The sequence below is a fragment of the Macaca nemestrina genome, chromosome 1 (assembly GCF_043159975.1).
Source record: "Macaca nemestrina isolate mMacNem1 chromosome 1, mMacNem.hap1, whole genome shotgun sequence".
Lineage (NCBI taxonomy): Eukaryota > Metazoa > Chordata > Mammalia > Primates > Cercopithecidae > Macaca > Macaca nemestrina.
In genome coordinates, this window is record NC_092125.1 from 153,083,631 (window position 1) to 153,103,978 (window position 20,348).

The window sequence follows — 20,348 nt, forward strand, 5'->3', positions numbered from 1 at the left end:
TTCAATTAAATATGACACATAAAACATATTCTTACAGCTGTTATTTATACTCTGGAATTAGTGGCTTAATATTTTAGAAGCCCTTTTCAAAAATCCATAGAAAATATGTATTTCACCTAACCATTTTCCAGGCCATCACACATTTATTCATGCATTACCAAAATAAAGAGTCCGTTTTTCTGACCACGATGTCAGGTATTCTACTGTTTATTTATTATTAGCATTGCAGATAACAATATTTTAAAAATTATTTTTGTATTGCCTATCTGCATTTTATGAACACATCTATTTCTTAAAGATCAAGAGAAATATAGCATTCTATTATTTGGAGAAATACTGTCACAATTGAGTAATATTTGTGAAACTTGAAATTATTCAGACATTGACATAAATTTGTTAGCAGTTTGTGAAGCTTTAATGAGAAAACAATTGAATAAAGAAATTATTTGAATAATGGAAATAATGGATTCTTCTCTTTAAACTTCTCTTTGGTAACTGATTTTCTTAAACTTCATATTAACAAAGCTCTTCTCTTTAAACAATTTCACAGTTGCCACTAAGTGAGATAACCAGATAATTTTTGGAATCAGTTGACTTCATTATGCCTCATATTATGAATTATATTTATGAATGAAATAATCCTGCAGAAAAGTTGAAGAGTGGTTGTCTATATGGCTAAAGTCAAGTAAAAATGCCAATAAAATGTTTGAAAAATATACTTTGGATATATGAGTAAAGCAGGTACTTGACATCCAATTGCAAATTTTTTTATTTTTTTATTTTTTGAGTTTAACTTATTTATTTAAGCCATCTCCTGCCATAAGCAAAGGGATGGAAGATCAGGATACCAGTCATCATCTGATACAAGTAAAGAAGGTGAGCTTAAGGTCTCCTATAATTTTTCTGGTCCATGTGCAAAGCAATGGTCCAAACCAGTGCTGTGGTCCCCGGTGCCTGGGTAGTGGTCTGGATTCTTTCTTCATCTTTGTAACCAGTTGGAAGTGGATTCACGTGAGGGTTGTGGAATACAGTAGGGTTACCATCTCCCCAGGGAAATGGCTTGGTCCTGATGCGAAGCTGGGGTAGGGTATGAACTCGGGTCTCTGGTGCTCTCCGTGGCGTGACTTCAGGAGCACATTCAGCATGCTGCATGCTACTTCCGGGAGCACGAGGAAGTAGGTGAGGGCCTTCCACGTGCTAGCTGAGCCCTCCTCACCATTGGAGCCCCTCGACAGAGGCCACCCCAGCTGTGGGCGGGACCAACCCAGCAACCAAGAAACCCTGGACACAGCAGCTGCCTCCATTTTCGACCTGGACTCTGCAACTGTTAAAGTACTATTTTAAATCTCTACCCAATAGTTTCTATCAGTATGTATTTATAAAACGGATAAGAAAAAAATCCACTAGAAAGAGATGCATAACAGCCCATTAAACCAGAGTTGCTCCATTGCTGTAACTGATGCTTTGAAACTGATGTGGCACAAACTGTAGTGAACTACAGTGAAAAAAGGAAGTTCAAAAACAAAAACTGTATTATTTATTTATTTATTTATTTATTTATGGTATTCATGCTTTTCAGAACTAAGTTCTGAAGAGAAAAAAAAAGTTTTAACAAAAAAAAACCATTTTTTTTTTTATTACCAACTTTAGTCCATACCATGTTAGTTTTAAATAGATGGTAGAGTTGATAAACTGCAATTTGTAAGGATGATGTGGAGCTACTTACTACAGGCTGTGTTTTTTTTATCCTATAGATGATCTGAATACTACTTGAGTTTAAATATCTTATTTTAAATATAAAGAAGGAATACTCTGTATTATTAAATTGAAAATAAACCAATTCTGGAAGAAAAAAACAATAACAAGTAAAATGTTTACATTTCTCTTATTAGGAATTAATCTGTATGTGTTCACTTACCTTTTTTTGGTTGGGTTTTTTTTCCTTTCTTTTTTTTTTTTTTTGAGACAGAGTCTCACTCTGTCGCCCAGGCTGGAGTGCAGTGGCGCGGTCTCGACTCACTGCAAGCTCCGCCTCCCGGGTTCACGCCATTCCCCTGCCTCAGCCTCCCGAGTAGCTGGGACTACAGGTGCCCGCCACCACGCCCGGTTAATTTTTTGTATTATTTTAGTAGAGACTCACTTATCTTAACAGATACCTGTGATATTCATTCTCCTCTATAGTCCACTATACTTAGTTCTCACGTACAATTGTTTATTTCTACTTATAGTATATATGAATGTGTATTATGTATTATTTGTTATATATAAGTGGCTGCTATATGAAGATATAAAATAAATATATATCATATGTATGTGTGTATCTTTATATAACTCTGATTTGGTTCTAACTGAAATTACTAGGCATTACTATAAATTTTTAAATATTCTATTTGTCTTATACTCAGTGTATTTGATACTGTTTATAGAAAGAAACCTTAAAGACTATTAGAATACTACTTTATCTTAAATATTTTATTTCTTGAAATGTAGCATGATAAATGTAAACTTTTTAAAGTAAATCTTTTACTAATTTTTTTTTTTTTTTTTTTGAAACAGAGTCTCGTTCTGTCACCCAGTCTGGAGTGCGGTGGTGCGATATCGGGTCACTGCAAGCTCTGCCTCCTGGGTTCATGCCATTCTCCCGCCTCAGCCTCCCAAATAGCTGGGAGTACAGACACCTGCCACCATGCCCGGCTAATTTTTTTTTTTTTTTTTTTTTGCCTTTTTAGTAGAGACAGGGTTTCACCGAGTTAGCCAAGATGGTCTCAATCTCCTGACCTTGTGATCTGCCCATCTTGGCCTCCCAAAATGCTGGGATTAGGGGAGTGAGCCACCGCATCTGGCCCTCTTTTACTAAATTTTTAAAAAGAATTTGGTTTTCAGATATTATGTCAGGAGTTTAATATATAAGTGTATATTATTATTTTTATGAAAGATTCCTCTGTTTTAAAAAGTGTGATATCATTTTTTGTTGACTGAAATGAGAAAAATATTACATTTAATCAACATCTAAGTTTTAAAGTCAAGAATAACTTTGTATTTACATTTTTATCTTGTTCATGTACATGAAATTATGTTTAATGAATACTCAATTTTTCACTCTTTGATATTTTCATTAGTTTGTTGTAGTGGAGTAGCCACTGACACTGATGTTTATTTATACTTGATTTGTTAGAAATATCTTATTATATATTTTTCATAAAATCAAATAAGAATTACAGATTAGTTGGCTAAAGGAGCAAGTCCAAATAATTCCTAATATACCTTCTAAAATGGCTGTCAGTAGCAAGTCAAAGATCTTCTGTAAGAGGAAATCATACGAAACACAGCAAACTGGTTATTGTTTTGAAATGTGCTCAATGGATCCAACACCACTCCAAGTGGTCTCTTCCCTTTTCCACTCAGCCTTCCTGGAGATAGTCTCCAGCAAGCTGAAGTAGCAATGTTGTGCATGGGCTCAAGAGCTCTTGTCTGTGCTGAAGACCTGTATATATATGTATACAGATACAGGTTGAGCATCCTTTATCCAAAATGCTTGGAGCCAGAACTGTTTTAGATTTCGATAATTTTCAGACTTCAGAATATTTGCATATTCATAATGAGAGGTCTCAGGGTTGAGACTCAAGTCTAAACATGAACTTCACTTATGTTTCATGCACACCTTATATACATTGACTGAAGGAAATTCTAGACAATTTCTAAAATTTTTTTTTTGCATTAAATAAAGTACGTGTGCACTGAACCATCAGAAAGCAAAGGCATCACTATCTCAGCCGCCCCTGTGGACAATCTGTGGTTGTTTGGCATCACCATTATTCTTGACTCTGAATTTAAATCCTACCTAGAAGCAATCATTTTCTTAAACTTATTCACATGTAAGTACGTAGCAATAAAAAATATAACATACCATCCTGGACAACATGGTGAAACCCCGTCTCTACTAAAGATACAAAAATTAGCTGGGCGTGGTGGTGCGCGTCTGTAGTCCCAGCTACTCAGAAGATTGAGACAGGAGAATCACTTCAACCCTGGAGGCAGGGGTTGCAGCGAACTGATATCGCACCACTGCACCGTCTCAAAAAAAAAAAAAAAAATATATATATATATATATATAAACATACCATTAATACAGGAAAACATAATGTGTTCAGGGTAACTAAAGCAGCACAGTAGCATCTCCAGAATACCTGTATCAGCTCTTAAACAACAGCAGTAAGAAACAACAGCAGGCTTTGATTTTCCACTGATGATACTGTGTTTTGATTAAAAGGTTTCTCTACACTGTATTCTATTTTTTTTTTTTTTTTTTAGGTGAGAAAAAATATCAGAAGCAGTTAAGAGACCAGGAAGTGGTTCCTTTAGAGATGAGGGATGTTCTGCTGAATAGCTTTTTAAAATGTTTCCTCCAGAGTCATCTGCCTCACTAACAATGGTTTTCAGTCTTAGAAGTCTTTCTTTGATTTTATAAACTGATATGATTTCCTGTTCTGTTAGGAATGCACGCTGTTGTAGTTCTTCCCTAAGCCCACCACACATTTTCACCATGTGGTCTATAGGCATTTTCCCTGCAGTGTCAACAATATCATTTGCATTGTCCACTTGTGGCATCACGTGGGCACCCAAAAAGTTTTGGAATTTGAGGCAATTCAGATTTCAGATGTTTGGATTAGGGATACAACCTGTAATAAAAGAAACTATGTCTTTAAAAACTACCTTGAGATACAAAGGTTAAAGACATTTGAGATACTGTCATTAAAAGTGTCCTGTCTTATTTAGAAAGTTAGGCAAAATGCCTCATTGTAAAGGAAAACCTGTCATTTTAGTATGAAACATGGATCTCCCAACATCTTGAAGGTTAGATATAACACAAAAACCTCTGTACTTAGAGTTTAAAACTTGTAGGCAGGAGGCCTCTGATTTTTCTCATTCACATGTACCTCCTAAAATCACTACAAGGGCCAAAGTTAAAGACTGACCTCTGAAGTCCTACACTCAGTTTTATTTACAAACAGAACAAAACAAACAAAAACATTCTCTTTGTTTTCATTGCATCTGTAATACTTCCCATTTACCTCTGAATAAGACTTTGAGTCTTCTTATTTCTTTTTATTTTAGGTTAGCCGAAGATGAATCAATGAGCCTTAAGGACTTGATTCATTAATATGATAGTTTAATGCATAGATGTTCAAACTTACAAGTTCTGAATACATGATATATTTATAGTGTCTAGAACACATTTATGCTCAACATTAGAATATTATGTTATCAATAATTTTCCACTTTATTTTTAAAAGAGTGAGCATTGTTTATAATCAGTGAACATTTCTAAGAACAGAGGAACCGGTTAAATATAACCAGTTTCCTCCCATCTCTAATGTGTTATTGTAGCTTCAAGATGGGGAATACATATATAATTCTACTAAGATACTTGAAGCAAAAATATATTGTGCTACCAATTGAGTTTACTTTTGGCAATTCAGGTATTTTCCATGTAGCTTCTGTCTGTTAGTAGAATAACTTGCACTGAGTAGTCCCTGAAAGTAGGTAGATTTTAAACTGCCCAAATATAAATAGTCCAGATCAAATGAGACTGAATTTCTCCCCATTAATTGTGAATTGGTATTGCTGTTAAAAAATAGGATTTAAGACTTTTTTTGTTCTTGATTTAAAGTTCTGTACTTTGCTGTCTCGGCAATTTATAATCATTGTTTTCTGTGTCAATATTAATATATGATGAACTATTCTGAAAGCAATTATACATCAATGAATTAATTTCTGGGAAATGTACATATATATCAAGGAAACTCAAGCTCATAGACATATTTAAAATATCCATGTCACAATATCTTGCATTTTTCAAAGCTTTGACTTAAATTCTGACTTAACAATTGCTACAGGTTACAGGTAACATAAGACTCTGATATGGGTATATATGCAAAAGCAGTCCTGGCATAATGGCATATTTCTGCATTTACTTTAATAACTCATGGAAATCATATGAGAATATTTAAATAAATGTAGTCCGTGCATTTGAGTTCCATATCATCCATTCTAATGAATATGCATCGATTCAAAGTTTTGAACAATCACATCATTCCCTTCCCCTCATTTTTCATGTGAAAAGCAAGGACACTCTATTTGAAAATAACATTAACACAATGTCATGATTGAGTATTTAAATGAACAAAAGTCAGGAAAATCATTTTCTCATTTCTCTAGAGCTGTAGCTTGGCAACATAGTACGTATCTTGAAAAATAAAACTGCTAAAAAAAGCATGAGATATTCCTAAATAAACAACCATTCATTTTATTTTCCTGCGAAACATTTTTAAAGAGAAAAAAAATGTAATCTCAAGTCATTGACAAGCTAATATTAACAATGCAGCAAACCAAATGAAAAATCCTTAAATTCTTCTAGTCAATTCAATGAAGCTTTGCCCAAGGCATGTAAAAATATGGATGGTTGCAAACTAAAATAAGTAAGCCACCTGGCTATGGGGAAAATAATTGTAATCTGATGACCCACCTGGTCTCTCAAAGTGAATTATTTGTATTCAATATTTAGCAAAATCTGCTTGGTATTTTCCCATGAGCACTCAATATTTCTAAACCAAACCCATACCCATTCAAAATTAAAACAATGATTGAAGTACAAAAATTATTCAAGTATTTCTATTCAGCTAACAATCCTCCTGACTTACTTAAATCTTCTGTAACATCATTTGAAGTAACACCAACAAAATTGTACTTCACCATAACTAGACATTTGTCTTTATAACCTGAATTTCTTTGTTGTTGTTGTTGGTGGTGGTGGTATTTTTTTGTTTTTTTGTTTTTTTTGGAAACAGGATTTCATTCTGTCACCTAGGCTAGAGTGTAGTGGTGCAATCAGGGCTCACTGTCACCTTGACCTCCCTGGGTTCCTGTGATCCTGCCACTTCAGCCTCCTGAGTAACTGGGTCTACAGGCATGCACCATCATGCCTGGCGAACTTTTGTGTTTTTTGTAGAGGAGAGTTCTCCCTCTGTTGCTCAGGATGTTCTCAAACTCCTGGCCTCAAGTGATCCTGAGCCACTGTACCTGACCTTGGATTTCTTCAGAAAAGAAAAAAGAATTTTTTTAAAAAGATTATTTTAGTGAGCATTTAATTTCAAATCATGTGTGATTACTTTTTCCTCTGGAAGAATTTAATGCCCCAGAAACTAGTAAATGAGAAATATTAAAATCAGAATTTTGAACCACTTTGATTCTAGTAAAGTTACATTCATGATGTCCTGTGAAAAGTGACAGTATAAGCAAACCTTAATGAATCAGAAAGAGTATCTTGAGCTTAACCCAAGCCAATTTTGCTATACTCTGACAGATAAATTTTTCTGTATGCAGATGGCCAAGTCAGCAGTGCATGATATGAGTACAGGAGGTGGAAACATTTTATCACAATATTTTGAGAAATAAAGAAAAGGGGTTTTGGGGATTTGGAATAAGAAAAGATACGTAAAATGAATGGAGTAGGATATGGTCAGTACATGTTCTTTATAGGTCCTGTGATAAAAAAAAGTCTCTATGTTAAATATCATTGCATTTCTCTTAGAGACTAACAATATGTTGTAAATTTAAGTCCTGAGAAATTTTGCCATAATAACATATATTTAAATTTTATTTATTATTCTTTACATTCTTTGACTTGGAAATGTTTATCTAAGAAATTATTAATACTGTAACAGGATATTTGTGTTGTTCACAATACATTTTGGGAAACGGAATATGAGGAGAACAAATACATTATTGGCAAACTATATATGTACAGATGTCTGAACTACAGAATGACTATACCAAGCATTGTGGGAAAAGAGCTTAGAGAATGTAGTAGAATAGGAATCTTGAATATCATTGCCAAGAAATTATCACATTATCCATAGGCTATGAGGCTGTGAGGAATTGTTAAAGATTTTTAGTAGACATCTAATATGATCAGATATATATTTCAGAAATATCCCTGCCAACAATATTTAGAATATAATTGGGGAAACAAGAGTTAGGGTTGATAAAACTGAAGTCAAATAGACCAATTAAAAACTGATTCCAAAAAAGAAAAGTAAAGGCTTAACATATTGCTGTGAGATGGGTTGAAATGAGAGAAATGGAATTGGGGGATATTATATGAGCGGATTAATAGAATTAGGGGGCCAAGTTAAATGTACAAGATGAATGATATTTAGGAATCTTGGATAAATCTCAAGTCATCATAGAAACAGATGGAACGGTGACCTAGAAAAACAGGTGAGAACAGCAGTGAAGGTTTTAGATTTGTGTGTGTGTGTGGTGACCTCTTAACCTCAATCTTAGCTAAACTTTTTTGGCAAAAGACATATTGGAAAGCTTGATGACTCCATTGAGGTCTCTAGTGGATGGTTAACTAGGTATTATAATAGTAAAGCATGCCCCATCCCTGTTGTGGCTTAGTAGGAGAATTGAAACTCGCTATCTAGTTTCATTGTGCAAAAAAATAAAAATTTCTTTCCAGCCATGTACCCAACTTTCTGCCTTCACTGGTGGAATTCAATTGGTAGATGAATTGCCCATATGGGAAGGATTGAATCAAGCAGCTAAATGAAAGCTGTAGGTAGGGATGCACTTGAGGTAGGACTGCATTACACATTGGGAGGTCAATGGGTAGCAAGTCAGTCTTTAGAGAGTGGTCGTTCTCACTAGATGAAAAAGAATAGAAAACCTGGGTACTGACTCAGGCTCTGTGACCCTCCCTGGCAGTGGTTGCGCTTCCTTCTGGCTTCTCAATCTAATCCTATCCCACCTAATGGTACCCAAACTCCCAAATCTTTCCCCTTGATTGTGATCTAGTTTCCAGAAATGCTTAGGTAACATGTGGCCTCAGGGAACAAGGGTAGTAAAGAAACTTAAGTCTGTTCTAAGGTCATCTTCAGATCCTTTTAGCCTTGGTATGAGACCAAATTTGACCTTCCTTAATTAGAACATTGGCCTCTCAACACTGCTTATGTTGCTGACAAGTGTGGCCCCACCTCAACCTATTTTCTTCAGTCCACATATACTATATATTTCTCAACTAAATGTCTTTTCTTATTCTCATTTACATTCTCCCCTTCACAAGGAAAGAGAAAACTTTGAAGTTCTCCTATGCTTCTCTTAGAAACGTCAAGGGACAGTGTTAGATCCTCTTTGTGTCTAAACCAGGGCACAGCAAACTACAGGTTGTGTGCCAAATTTGACAAATGTAATGTTGTATGTTCTGTGACCTAAGAATGATTTTTACACTTTTAAATTGTTGAAAATTATCAGGAGAATAGTATTTCCTGATGTGAAAATGATACAAAATTCAAATTTCAGTATCGGTAAAGAAAATTTCATTTATTCAGTTATTTATTGTCCATGGTGGTTTGCTTACTACAAGGGCATGGTTGAGAAAAGTTAGTTGTGACAGAAACTATATGACCTACAAAGCTTGCAGAATTTACTATCTGGCACTTAATAAAAAGTTTGCCAACCTCTCATCTAGATCATTTTCTTACCTTCATTAATACCCGCTATTCCAACAGTGTTCCAGACATTAAACCCTCTATGAGGTCTACTCCCCAGAAAGTAGGGCAACAGTAGCTTTTATTTTGAGATTTTCCTCAACTTAAAGGAAGTTTCCATCACCCATGAGACTCATTCTAAAAGAAAGACAAGAGCAGCAACTACAGAAACAGCCATGTTTTAGCTCTTCCTCTGTTTTCAGATCACTTCTACCAGGGTAGAAAGAGTTTTCTATCTCCTGTCTAGGTACTTCTGTTCAAACTACTCCTGCTTCTCAGCCCTTTGGTGAAAACAAAGAACTTTTTCTGCCACCAAGAAGTCTGGCTCTTAAGATGGAAACCCTGAATTTCAGGGCTATGATCTCTGTCATGGACTTACAAATTCAGTTTAAAGGCTTAAAAGCTGCCTCTATGTAACATCATCTTGAGGACAGATGTTTATAGAAAGCAATTGGTTATGTGTGAATTGTGGGTTACGAATAATGGCTACACAGAAGCCCCGGCAGAAATCCCCAAATTTCCTCCTTCTACCATTTATTAAATACTTATTAATTTGTTTTTCAGACATTATGATAAATGCTTTACCTTTTGTTTATTTAGTTCTAGCAATATCCCTGTAATTTGGACTTATTATATCATTTCACAAATGAGGGGACTAAGACACAGAAATATTAAATAAGTTGTCAAAACTTGCTTGATTAATTCGTAATAGAGGCACATTAATAAGTGAGAGAGGTAAGCCTTCATTGGAAGGCCGAGCTGGGAGGGTATCTTGAGCCCAGGATTGGTGACCAGCTTGGGCAACATAGTAAGAACGCTGTCTCTCCAAAAAAAAAAAAAAAAAAAAAAAAAAAAATTAAGTAGTTGGGTGTTGTAGTGTGTGCCTGTAGTCCCAGTTACTGGAGGATGGCTTAAATTCAAGAACTTGAGGCTGTAGTGAGCTGTACTACACCACTGCACTCCAGCCTGGACAGCAAAAAGGGACCCTGTCTCAACCCTCCCTCTCTAAAAAAAACTATTGAACCTTTGTCCATACAACTCCAATTCTCTGTGCTCTGTGTGTGTGTGTGGTGTGTGTGTGTGTATGAAAGGCAGAAATAGTCAGGAAACCTAACTTTAAAATCAGAAAAAAAAAGAGATAATTATAGTAATCCTGGAGAAGAGTTTTGCACATTTTGTTATGCTAAGATGCATTAAGTGTACAAAACAAAAGTATCTATCCAGCACTTCACAGCACTTTACAACATAGTTTTCAATACCTCCATAGTTATAATAGTGAAATGTTTGAGGAGAGGTTGATAAAAGCCATAATTATTCTGAAGTTGTTACCAATATGTGTAATACTGAATTGAAAGACTGAATGCTCCAATTTAGTATATTCTGTAAAGCAAACTTCTCATGACAGTGTGCTGGTGGTCACAGTGTGGGCAGAATGGCCAAAGGGAAGTGTGGTGAAATATATATCAAGGGAGAATTTCTGATAACTTCTCTTTACTGAAAATACATTTCCATTTCAATGTTAATATATGTGAGAATTTCCTTTCATGTTGATGGCCTTTCAAAGGTATTTTCTTTTCATACTTGAAGCTGATTTTTAATAACATTTTACTATTCAAGAGCTTTTAGTGATAGAGCATTTTAGAAATGTTTTGATATTGAATGATATCAACAGCTTTCTAGGCTGAATCCAGCATAAAATAAACTACTTCTACAGCATGATTTACTTGAAATTATACTTCATGGTATACATGGTTTCAGAAAAGATATGATTAAACCATTTTTAAACTTTGAACTAAAAAAAAATCTGTCTATATATCTCCTTATCTATAAATCTGGATGAAAATATGAACTGCCAGTAATGGTTGATACAAATTACCATTTTATACATAGTGGGCCCAGCAATGTGTGTGTGTGTGTGTGTGTGTGTGTGTGTGTGTATACATGCACAGAATAGGAAAAACAAAAATAAATACACTGATTAAAAGAAGAAACGAATTTATGAGGCCAACATCATCCTGATACCAAAGCCTGGCAAAGACACAACAAAAAAGAGAATTTTAGACCAATATCCCTGATGAACCTCGATGCAAAAATCCTCCATAAAATACTGGCAAACCGAATCCAGCAGCACATCAAAAAGCTTATCCACTATGATCAAGTGGGCTTCATCCCTGGTATGCAAGGCTGGTTCAACATACGCAAATCAATAAACGTAATCCAGCGTATAAACAGAACCAAACATAAGAAACACATAATTATCTCAATAGATACAGAAAAGGCCTTTGAAAGAATTCAACAGCCCTTCATGCTAAAAACTCTCAATAAATTCGGTATTGATGGAATGTATCTCAAAATAATAAGAGCTATTTATGACAAACCCACAGCCAATATCATACTGAATGGGCAAAAACTGGAAGCATTCCCCTTAAAAAAGGGGACAAGACAGGGATGCCCTGTCTCACCACTCCTATTCAACATAGTGTTGGAAGTTCTGGGCAGGGCAATCAGGCAAGAGAAAGAAATAAAGGATATTCAATTAGGAAAAGAAGAAGTCAAATTGTCCCTGTTTGCAGATGACATGATTGTCTATTTAGAAAACTCCATCATCTCAGCCCAAAATCTCCTCAAGCTGATAAGGAACTTCAGCAAAGTCTCAGGATACAAAATCAATGTGCAAAAATCACAGGCATTCTTATACACCAATAACAGACAAACAGAGAGACAAATCATGAATGAACTCCCATTCACAATTGCTTCAAAGAGAATAAAATACCTAGGAATCCAATTTACAAGGTATGTGAAGGAACTCTTCAAGGAGAACTACAAACCACTGCTCAATGAAATAAAAGAGGACACAAACAAATGGAAGAACATTCCATACTCATGGATAGGAAGAATCAATATCGTGAAAATGGCCATACTGCCCAAGGTAATTTATCCCCATTAAGCTACCAATGACTTCCTTCACAGAATTGGAAAAAAAACTACTTTAAAGTTCATATGAAACCAAAAAAGAGCCCACATTGCCAAGACAATCCTAAGTCAAAGAAAAAAGCTGGCGGCATCATGCTACCTGACTTCAAACTATACTACAAGGCTACAGTAACCAAAACAGCATGGTACTGGTACCAAAACAGGTATATAGACCAATGGAACAGAACAGAGTTCTCAGAAATAATACCACACATCTAAAACAATCTGATCTTTGACAAACCTGAGAGAAACAAGAAATGGGGAAAGGATTCCCTATTTAATAAATGGTGCTGGGAAAACTGGCTAGCCATAAGTAGAAAGCTGAAACTGGATCCTTTCCTTACTCCTTATACGAAAATTAATTCAAGATGGATTAGAGACTTAAATGTTAGACCTAATACCATAAAAACCCTAGAAGAAAACCTAGGCAATACCATTCAGGACATAGGCATGGACAAGTACTTCATGTCTAAAACACCAAAAGCAAAGGCCACAAAAGCCAAAATTGACAAATGGGATCTAATTAAAGTAAAGAGCTTCTGCACAGCAAAAGTGACTAGCATCAGAGTGAACAGGAAACCTACAGAATGGGAGAAAGTTTTTGCAATCTACTCATCTGACAAAGGGCTAATATCCAGAACCTACAAAGAACTCAAACAAATTTACAAGAAAAAAACAAACAACTCCATCAAAAAGTGGGCAAAGGATATGAACAGATATTTCTCAAAAAAAGACATTTTTGCAGCCAACAGACACATGAAAAAATGCTCATCATCACTGGCCATCAGAGAAATGCAAATCAAAACCACAATGAGATACCATCTCACACCAGTTAGAATGGCAATCATTAAAAAGTCAGGAAACAACAGGTGCTGGAGAGGATGTGGAGAAAAAGGAACACTTTTACACTGTTGGTGGGACTGTAAACAAGTTCAACCATTGTGGAAGACAGTGTGGCGATTCCTCAAGGATCTAGAACTAGAAATACCATTTGACCCAGTCATCCCATTACTGGGTATATACTCAAAGGATTATAAATCATGCTGCTATAAAGACACATGCACATGTATGTTTATTGCGGCACTATTCACAATAGCAAAGACTTGTGATCAACCCAAATGTCCATCAATGGCAGACTGGATTAAGAAAATGTGGCACATATACACCATGGACTACTATGCAGCCATAAAAAAGGATGAGTTCGTGTTCTTTGTAAGGACATGGATGCAGCTGGAAACCATCGTTCTCAGCAAACTATCACAAGACCAGAAAACCACACACCGCCTGTTCTCACTCATAGGTGGGAATTGAACAATGAGATCACTTGGACTTGGGAAGGGGAACATCACACACCGGGGCCTGTTGTGTGGTGGGGGTGGGGGGGAATAGCATTAGGAGATATTCCTAATGTAAATGACAAGTTAATAGGTGCAGCACACCAACATGGCACATGTATACACACATAACAAACCCGCACGTTGTGTACATGTACCCTAGAACATAAAGTATAATAAAAAAAGAAAAAAGAAAGAAGAAATGAAGAAAAAGCAGTATTTCTTTCACCATCTCTACCAAATGGTATTTGACATTGCTATGAATGATTTTCTGTAATGTGATTGAGGAACAACAAAGCTTTCATACTTTTTTCATGTTTAAATATTTATTTTATGAAATATTTTGTAACATATTTTACAGACACTTCAGAAGAATCAATAATGACTTGATTAGTATCAAAATTAAATAAAATGTTAATTAAACATTTAATTGTAGATAGGTGAGGAGATTATTTTGGCCAAAATATATTAGAACGACAACCATTTCTAGAAATAAGATATATTTTAATATTTTAGCAAATAAGATGATTTTTTATATTCTGAATTTGTTTTCAACTTTCATTTTAGATTCAGGTGGTGCATGCTGACATTTGGCATATGAATTATTCCATTACCCAGGTACTGAGCGTGGTACCCAACAATTTTTCATCCCTTGTCTCTCTCCTCTCCTCATAGCTCTAGTAGCCCCCAGGTTTTCATACCTCTAGTAGTCCCCAGGTTTTATTCTTGCCATCTTTAGGTCCCTGAGTACCTGATAGTTAGCTCATAGTTATGTGTGACCCTGAAATATTTGGTTTTCTGTTTCTGAATTAATTTGCTTAGGATAATGGCCTCCAGCTGCATCCATGTTGCTGCAAAGGTCATTATTTCATTCTTTTTATGGCTGCATCGTATACCCTGGTGTATATGAACCCCATTTTCTTTATTTAACCCACCATTGAGGGAGCACCTAGGTTGATTCTATGTCTTTGCTATTGTGAATAGTGTTGTAATGAACATGAGATTGCTTGTGTCTTTTTGGTAGAATAATATGTTTTCTTTTGAATATATATCCAAAATGGGATTTCTGGGTTGAATGGTACCTCTGTTTAAAGTTCTTTGAGAAATCTCCTAGCTGCTTCCCACAGTGGCTAATTTACTTTCCCACCACCAGTGTCTAAACACTCTCTTTTCTTTGCACCTCGCCAGCATCTGTTATTTTTCTGATTTTCCAAAAATAGCCATTCTGACTGGTATGAAATGGTATCTCATGATTTTAGCTTGTATTTCTCTGATGATTAGTGATATAGTTTTGATATTTGTCACCACCCAAATCTCGGGTTGAGTACTAAATCCCAGTGCTGGAAGTGGGCCCTGGTGGAAAGTGTTTGGATCATCGGGGCGAAACCCTCATGACTGTCTTGGGCCACCTCCTTGGTGGTGAGCTCTCTCTCTGAGTTCACATGAGACCTGCTCACTTAAAAGTGTATGGCACCTCCCCTTCCACTCTCTTTCTCTCTCTCTCTCTTTCTCTTTTGCTCCTGCTTCCACCATGCTATCTGCCTGCTTCCCCTTTGCTTTCCACCAAGTTTGGAAGCTTTCTGAGGAATCTCCAGAAGCAGATGTTGGCATTATGCTTCCTATACAGCCTGCAGAACCATAAGCCAATTAAACTTATTTTCTTATAAATTGCCCAGTCTCAGGTATTTCTTTATAACAGTGTGAGAACAGCATAATACTATTAGTGATGTGGAGCATTCTTTCATATATTTGTTGACTGCTTGTGTGTATTCTTTTGAGAAGTGTCTGCTCATGTCCTTTGCCCATTTTTAATATAATTATTTGATATTTTTTGCTTCTTTTGCTGTTTAGGTTCCTTAGAGATTCTGGATGTTAGACCTTTGTTGGATGTGTAGTTTGCAAATATTTTCTCTCGTTTTGTAGGTTGTCTGTTTTCTCTGCCAATAGTTTCTTTTGCTGTGGAGATGGCTTTTAGTTTAATTGAGTCCCACTTTTCAATTTTTATTTTTGTTGCAATTACTTTTGAGGGCTTAGTCATAAATTCTTCCCCAAGGCTGATGTCCAGAATGGTGTCACCTAGATTTTCTTCTAGAATTCTTACAGTTTGAGGTCTTATATTTAAATCTTTAATCCATCTTGAGTTAATTTTTTATATGGTGACATGTAGTGGCCCAGTTTTATTCTTCTGAATATAACTAGTCAGTTATCCCAGCACCATTTATTGAATAGGGAGTCCTTTTTCCATTGCTTATTTTTGTTGACCTTGTCAAAGATCAGATGGCTGTAGGTGTATAGCTTTACTTCAGGGTTCTCTATTCTGTTCCATTGGTCTATTTGATTTTGTGTTTTAATACCATGTTATTTTCACTATCGTAGCCTTATAGTATAGTTTGAAGTCAGGTGATACATGCTTCCAGTTTTGTTCTTTTGGCTTAGGATTGCTTTGGCAATTCAGGTAATCTTTTATATTGTAAATAGACAATAACTGAGGAATTCAAGATAGAATTACTTATTGTGGTTTAATTTACTATTTCACATTGACATAAAAGATTTCAGGTGATGCATTCAATAAAATACCATTGTATTCATTCTGTAGGGCTGCTACAAAAAGAGCAGTACAAACTTGACCACTTAAAAGAACAAACATTTATTCACTCATAATTTTAGAGGCTAGAAGTTCAAAATCAAGGTATTTTCAGGCCCACACTCTCTCTGAAGGCTGTAGGAAAGATCCTTCCTCTCCCTTTCTAGCTTCTGGTGATTGCCTGCAATTCTTGATGTTCCTTGGCTTATAGGCACATTACTCCATCTCTGCCCCATCATTGCATGACTTTCCCCCTGTGTGTGTCTGTCTGTGTAACTGTGTCCAAATTTTCATTTTCTTATAAGGACACTAAGGACACTAATCACTGGATTAGGGCCCACACTAATCTACTATAGCCTCATCTTAACTTGATTACATTTGCAAATACCTTATTTTCAGATAAAGTCATATTCACAGACAGCAGGGCTTAGGACTTCAACATATCATTCTGGGGTACACAATTCAATCCACAACAAATAAAATACTTCAATTTTTTTTTAGTCTAATAATTATTAAAGAGATGGTGAGCATAGACAATTATATTGAATATGGTATCCAAAGAGCAAATCTAGTTGAAATGAGTTTACAACACATTGGAAGTTGACTGGAGGTTCAATTGTCTTATGTTTTTAATTGAAATTCTTGTTGAGATAATTTTAGGTTAATATTTGAAAGTTTTTAAAATTATAATTAGTTTACATTATTTTAAAATAGTAGGGAGAGATCTCATGTGACCCTTATGCAGTCTCCCCCAGTGATAATATCATGCAAACTATAGTAAAATATCACAACCAGGATATTGACATTGTTATAATTCACCAATTTTACTCAGATTTCCAAGTTTCACTTGTACTCGTGTGTGTGTGTGTGTGTGTGTCCAGTTGTGTAAAAATTTATCGCATTCATTTGTCTGTTTACATCTTCAGGGTCAAGTCACAGAACAGTTTGGTCATTAGTATCTCCTGTGTTGCCCTTCTATAATCACACTCCCTCTTTCTTACCCACAGCCCCCACCACTACTTCTGTCAATCACTAATCAGTTTTCCACTTCTAAGAAGTTGTCATTTAAAAAATATTGTATAAATTAAACACATAATATGTAACTTTTTGATGTTTTCTTTTTTATTTAACATAATTCCCTGCAGATTCATCCAAGCTGTAGCCTGTATCAAGAATTTGTTATGCTTTATTGCTGGTATTAATCCATGGTTTGTATGTATCAGTCTGTGTCACTGTTCCAGCTGTCCTACTTCTAATAGTTGAATTTTATTTTAATTGCTGTTTAAGTATAAATAACTTTTTTGATTTCACTTCAAATATTTCTGTTGTTCTTTTCCAAAGTTCTTAGGTCATTTTGTATTAGTTTAATGTAAGAGTTTTGTATTGATAAGTGGGGTTGTTTTGATGTGTGGTGAGTTTGGGTGTGAAGAATTAAAATCAGAAGTACCTAAAACAAAGACAAGAGAAGAGCAGAACTTTGGATATTCTCTAGTTTTCTTCTCCTTCTTTCAGTTTTTCCAATGAATTATTAAGTTTAAAATACAATGTTACATTCCATTTTCCTTCTAAAAGCGAGATATGAGATATGAGCTATATAAAAGATGTTTATATTATTTGTTATAAGTAGGATAAAAAATATTAATTAATTATTAATATACTGTAAGTTAATAGTATGTTAATAAATCAACAAATCATGTCAAGCTTTAAAAGAATAATAGTCATCTTCATTAGATTTTTTAATATGCAAAAGAAGAGCATATGTAATTGAAATTCAGAAAATAACCAAAACGTTTTGTCAACAATAATTCTACCATATAATACTTGCTATTTCTGTCTTTTCTGTATTTCACCTTATCCTTGGCACTAAACTTAAGCTTCTTTTTAAGGGAAGATAAAAGGGGATATTATAATTTATTGACTTAATTCTGTGTTGGGAACTTTATCCATATTTTTATCACATTTGGTTTTCACAAAATCACTCTTTTTGCTTATTTTTATGAAAATTAAAATGTAATTCCAGAACAAAAATGGAATACAAATTTGATTAACAGGACAGATTTCTGAAGCTATACATATCTAATTCAGAGTCAGATCTCTATTCACTGAATATCAGGACATAAGCAAGTTACATAAATGCTCTTAAATTCCATATTCCTCACCTGTACAGTGGGGTTAGCAATTTCAGTCTATCAAGTTTTCAATAAATAATTTAATCAATGTACACAAAACACTCAAGATTGCCTTGAGTAGGACTCAGTACTGGAATTTACAATAATTATTTAAAAGCATTAATATTTTAAATTGACTAAGATTAATACTTAAAAGATAACTAGGAAATTACAGAGAAGAGCTTTAAATGTAAGTCTAGGTGTATCTCAGTTAGGTTTGCATAGGTTTTGCTGCAGTAACACATCTTTCTAAATCTCAGTAGCTAAAAATCCAAAGGATTGTTTTCTGCTCTTTCTACCTGTCCATCTTGGTTCAGTAGGTGGTTTCTGCTAATTTAAGTACCTTAGAGACATACTTAAATAGTGCTTGCAACATTTTGAATTTTTCTAGTTACAATACCAGAGAAAATCAATTTTTATGAATTACCTGTTACCTCTTAAGACTATCCGCATATAACACATTTCACATTTGTTCATATCTCATTGATCAAAGCAAATTATATGGCATATTTGAAATCAAAAGAGAAGTGCCATCTTCTCATGTGCTCAGAATGTGAAAGAAGACTGATTTTTTGATAGCAGTCCTAGGGGCTTTTCCATTATACTGTAATAATTCCCAGTTCTTTCTGTCCCTCTCTTGTTCAGTCCACTGACAAGAGTGATGTAGAAAATTGCTAATTTTCATATGGAACACTTTGTGGACACTGAAAAATGATGGGACAGATGATTTTTTAAAAACAGGAAGGAAATGGCATTTTCTTCTTTGCCTTCACATATATGTTCATATTTTCATTCATTAAAACCAACATTCTTTGAGCTCCTAGTATGTGTTGGGCATTTACTAGATCACCCATCATTCTCATGTTGTCAGTCATACAGATACTAGTCATTATACTACTCCCGTAGAAACTAAGAGACAAAAACTGTAGTTCAATTTCCAATGAAACGTCTGAAAGAAAAATCAACAGAAAAAACAACCCCAAATCGGTTATGCTTAGACATCACCAAATGATGCGAAGTGAAACAAATAAAAAAAAAATGTTCACTGTTGTTTAATCTACTCAGCATTTAAAAATGATATATCCTTGTCAGGCTACCTGACAATAAAACACAGAGGTTGTAGGTGGAATCTTACTGAAAATTCTGCAACTGAGAGCTAATTAGTGTGTTGGCAAAGCTGTCAGCTAAAACTGTTTTTATCAGTGGAAAATAAATGAAGGTAGGTTTTAGAGATATATGAATACAATTTGGTGTTACACATACACATATACATATCTTTTATCTTATACCTTTAAGAAACTAATAAAAGTTATTGCTTTAATTTGCCGCTTGTACTTGATAAATGGAGATAAAAAGTGCTCATATAAAGGAATTCATTCCTTTATTTAAATACATAATATACACCTAGTTAGAGCAATGAGCATAACTATGTACATAAAATATGGCATATATTCAGACCACACAGTCTGTGCTTGATTGTTGTACCTCAAAGGACTTAAATAAGACATTAAATTTTCTACTTAGGAAAGATGTTGAATGACGAAGAGAAGACAGAGCACATGGAGCTGGGAGTATCGATAGCAGAGAATTCCTCTTGCTAAATGATTAATTTATTTCTAGCACACAGTCACTAACAAATGCAAAAAGACCCTGAGGATGCAACTAAAGCTAGTCTCTATTGACCTTATAATCACAAGTGCCTACCCAGTGATTACTGCTAACCTTTCACATTAGGTAT

At 34.9% G+C, this 20,348-nt stretch overlaps 1 pseudogene; it reads right to left on the reverse strand.

Annotated features, from left to right (window-relative positions):
- Positions 1–882: 882 nt before the first annotated feature.
- On the reverse strand, positions 883–1,304 carry LOC139356150 (cytochrome c oxidase subunit 6A1, mitochondrial pseudogene; annotated as a pseudogene).
- Between the last annotated feature and the right edge of the window lie 19,044 nt (positions 1,305–20,348).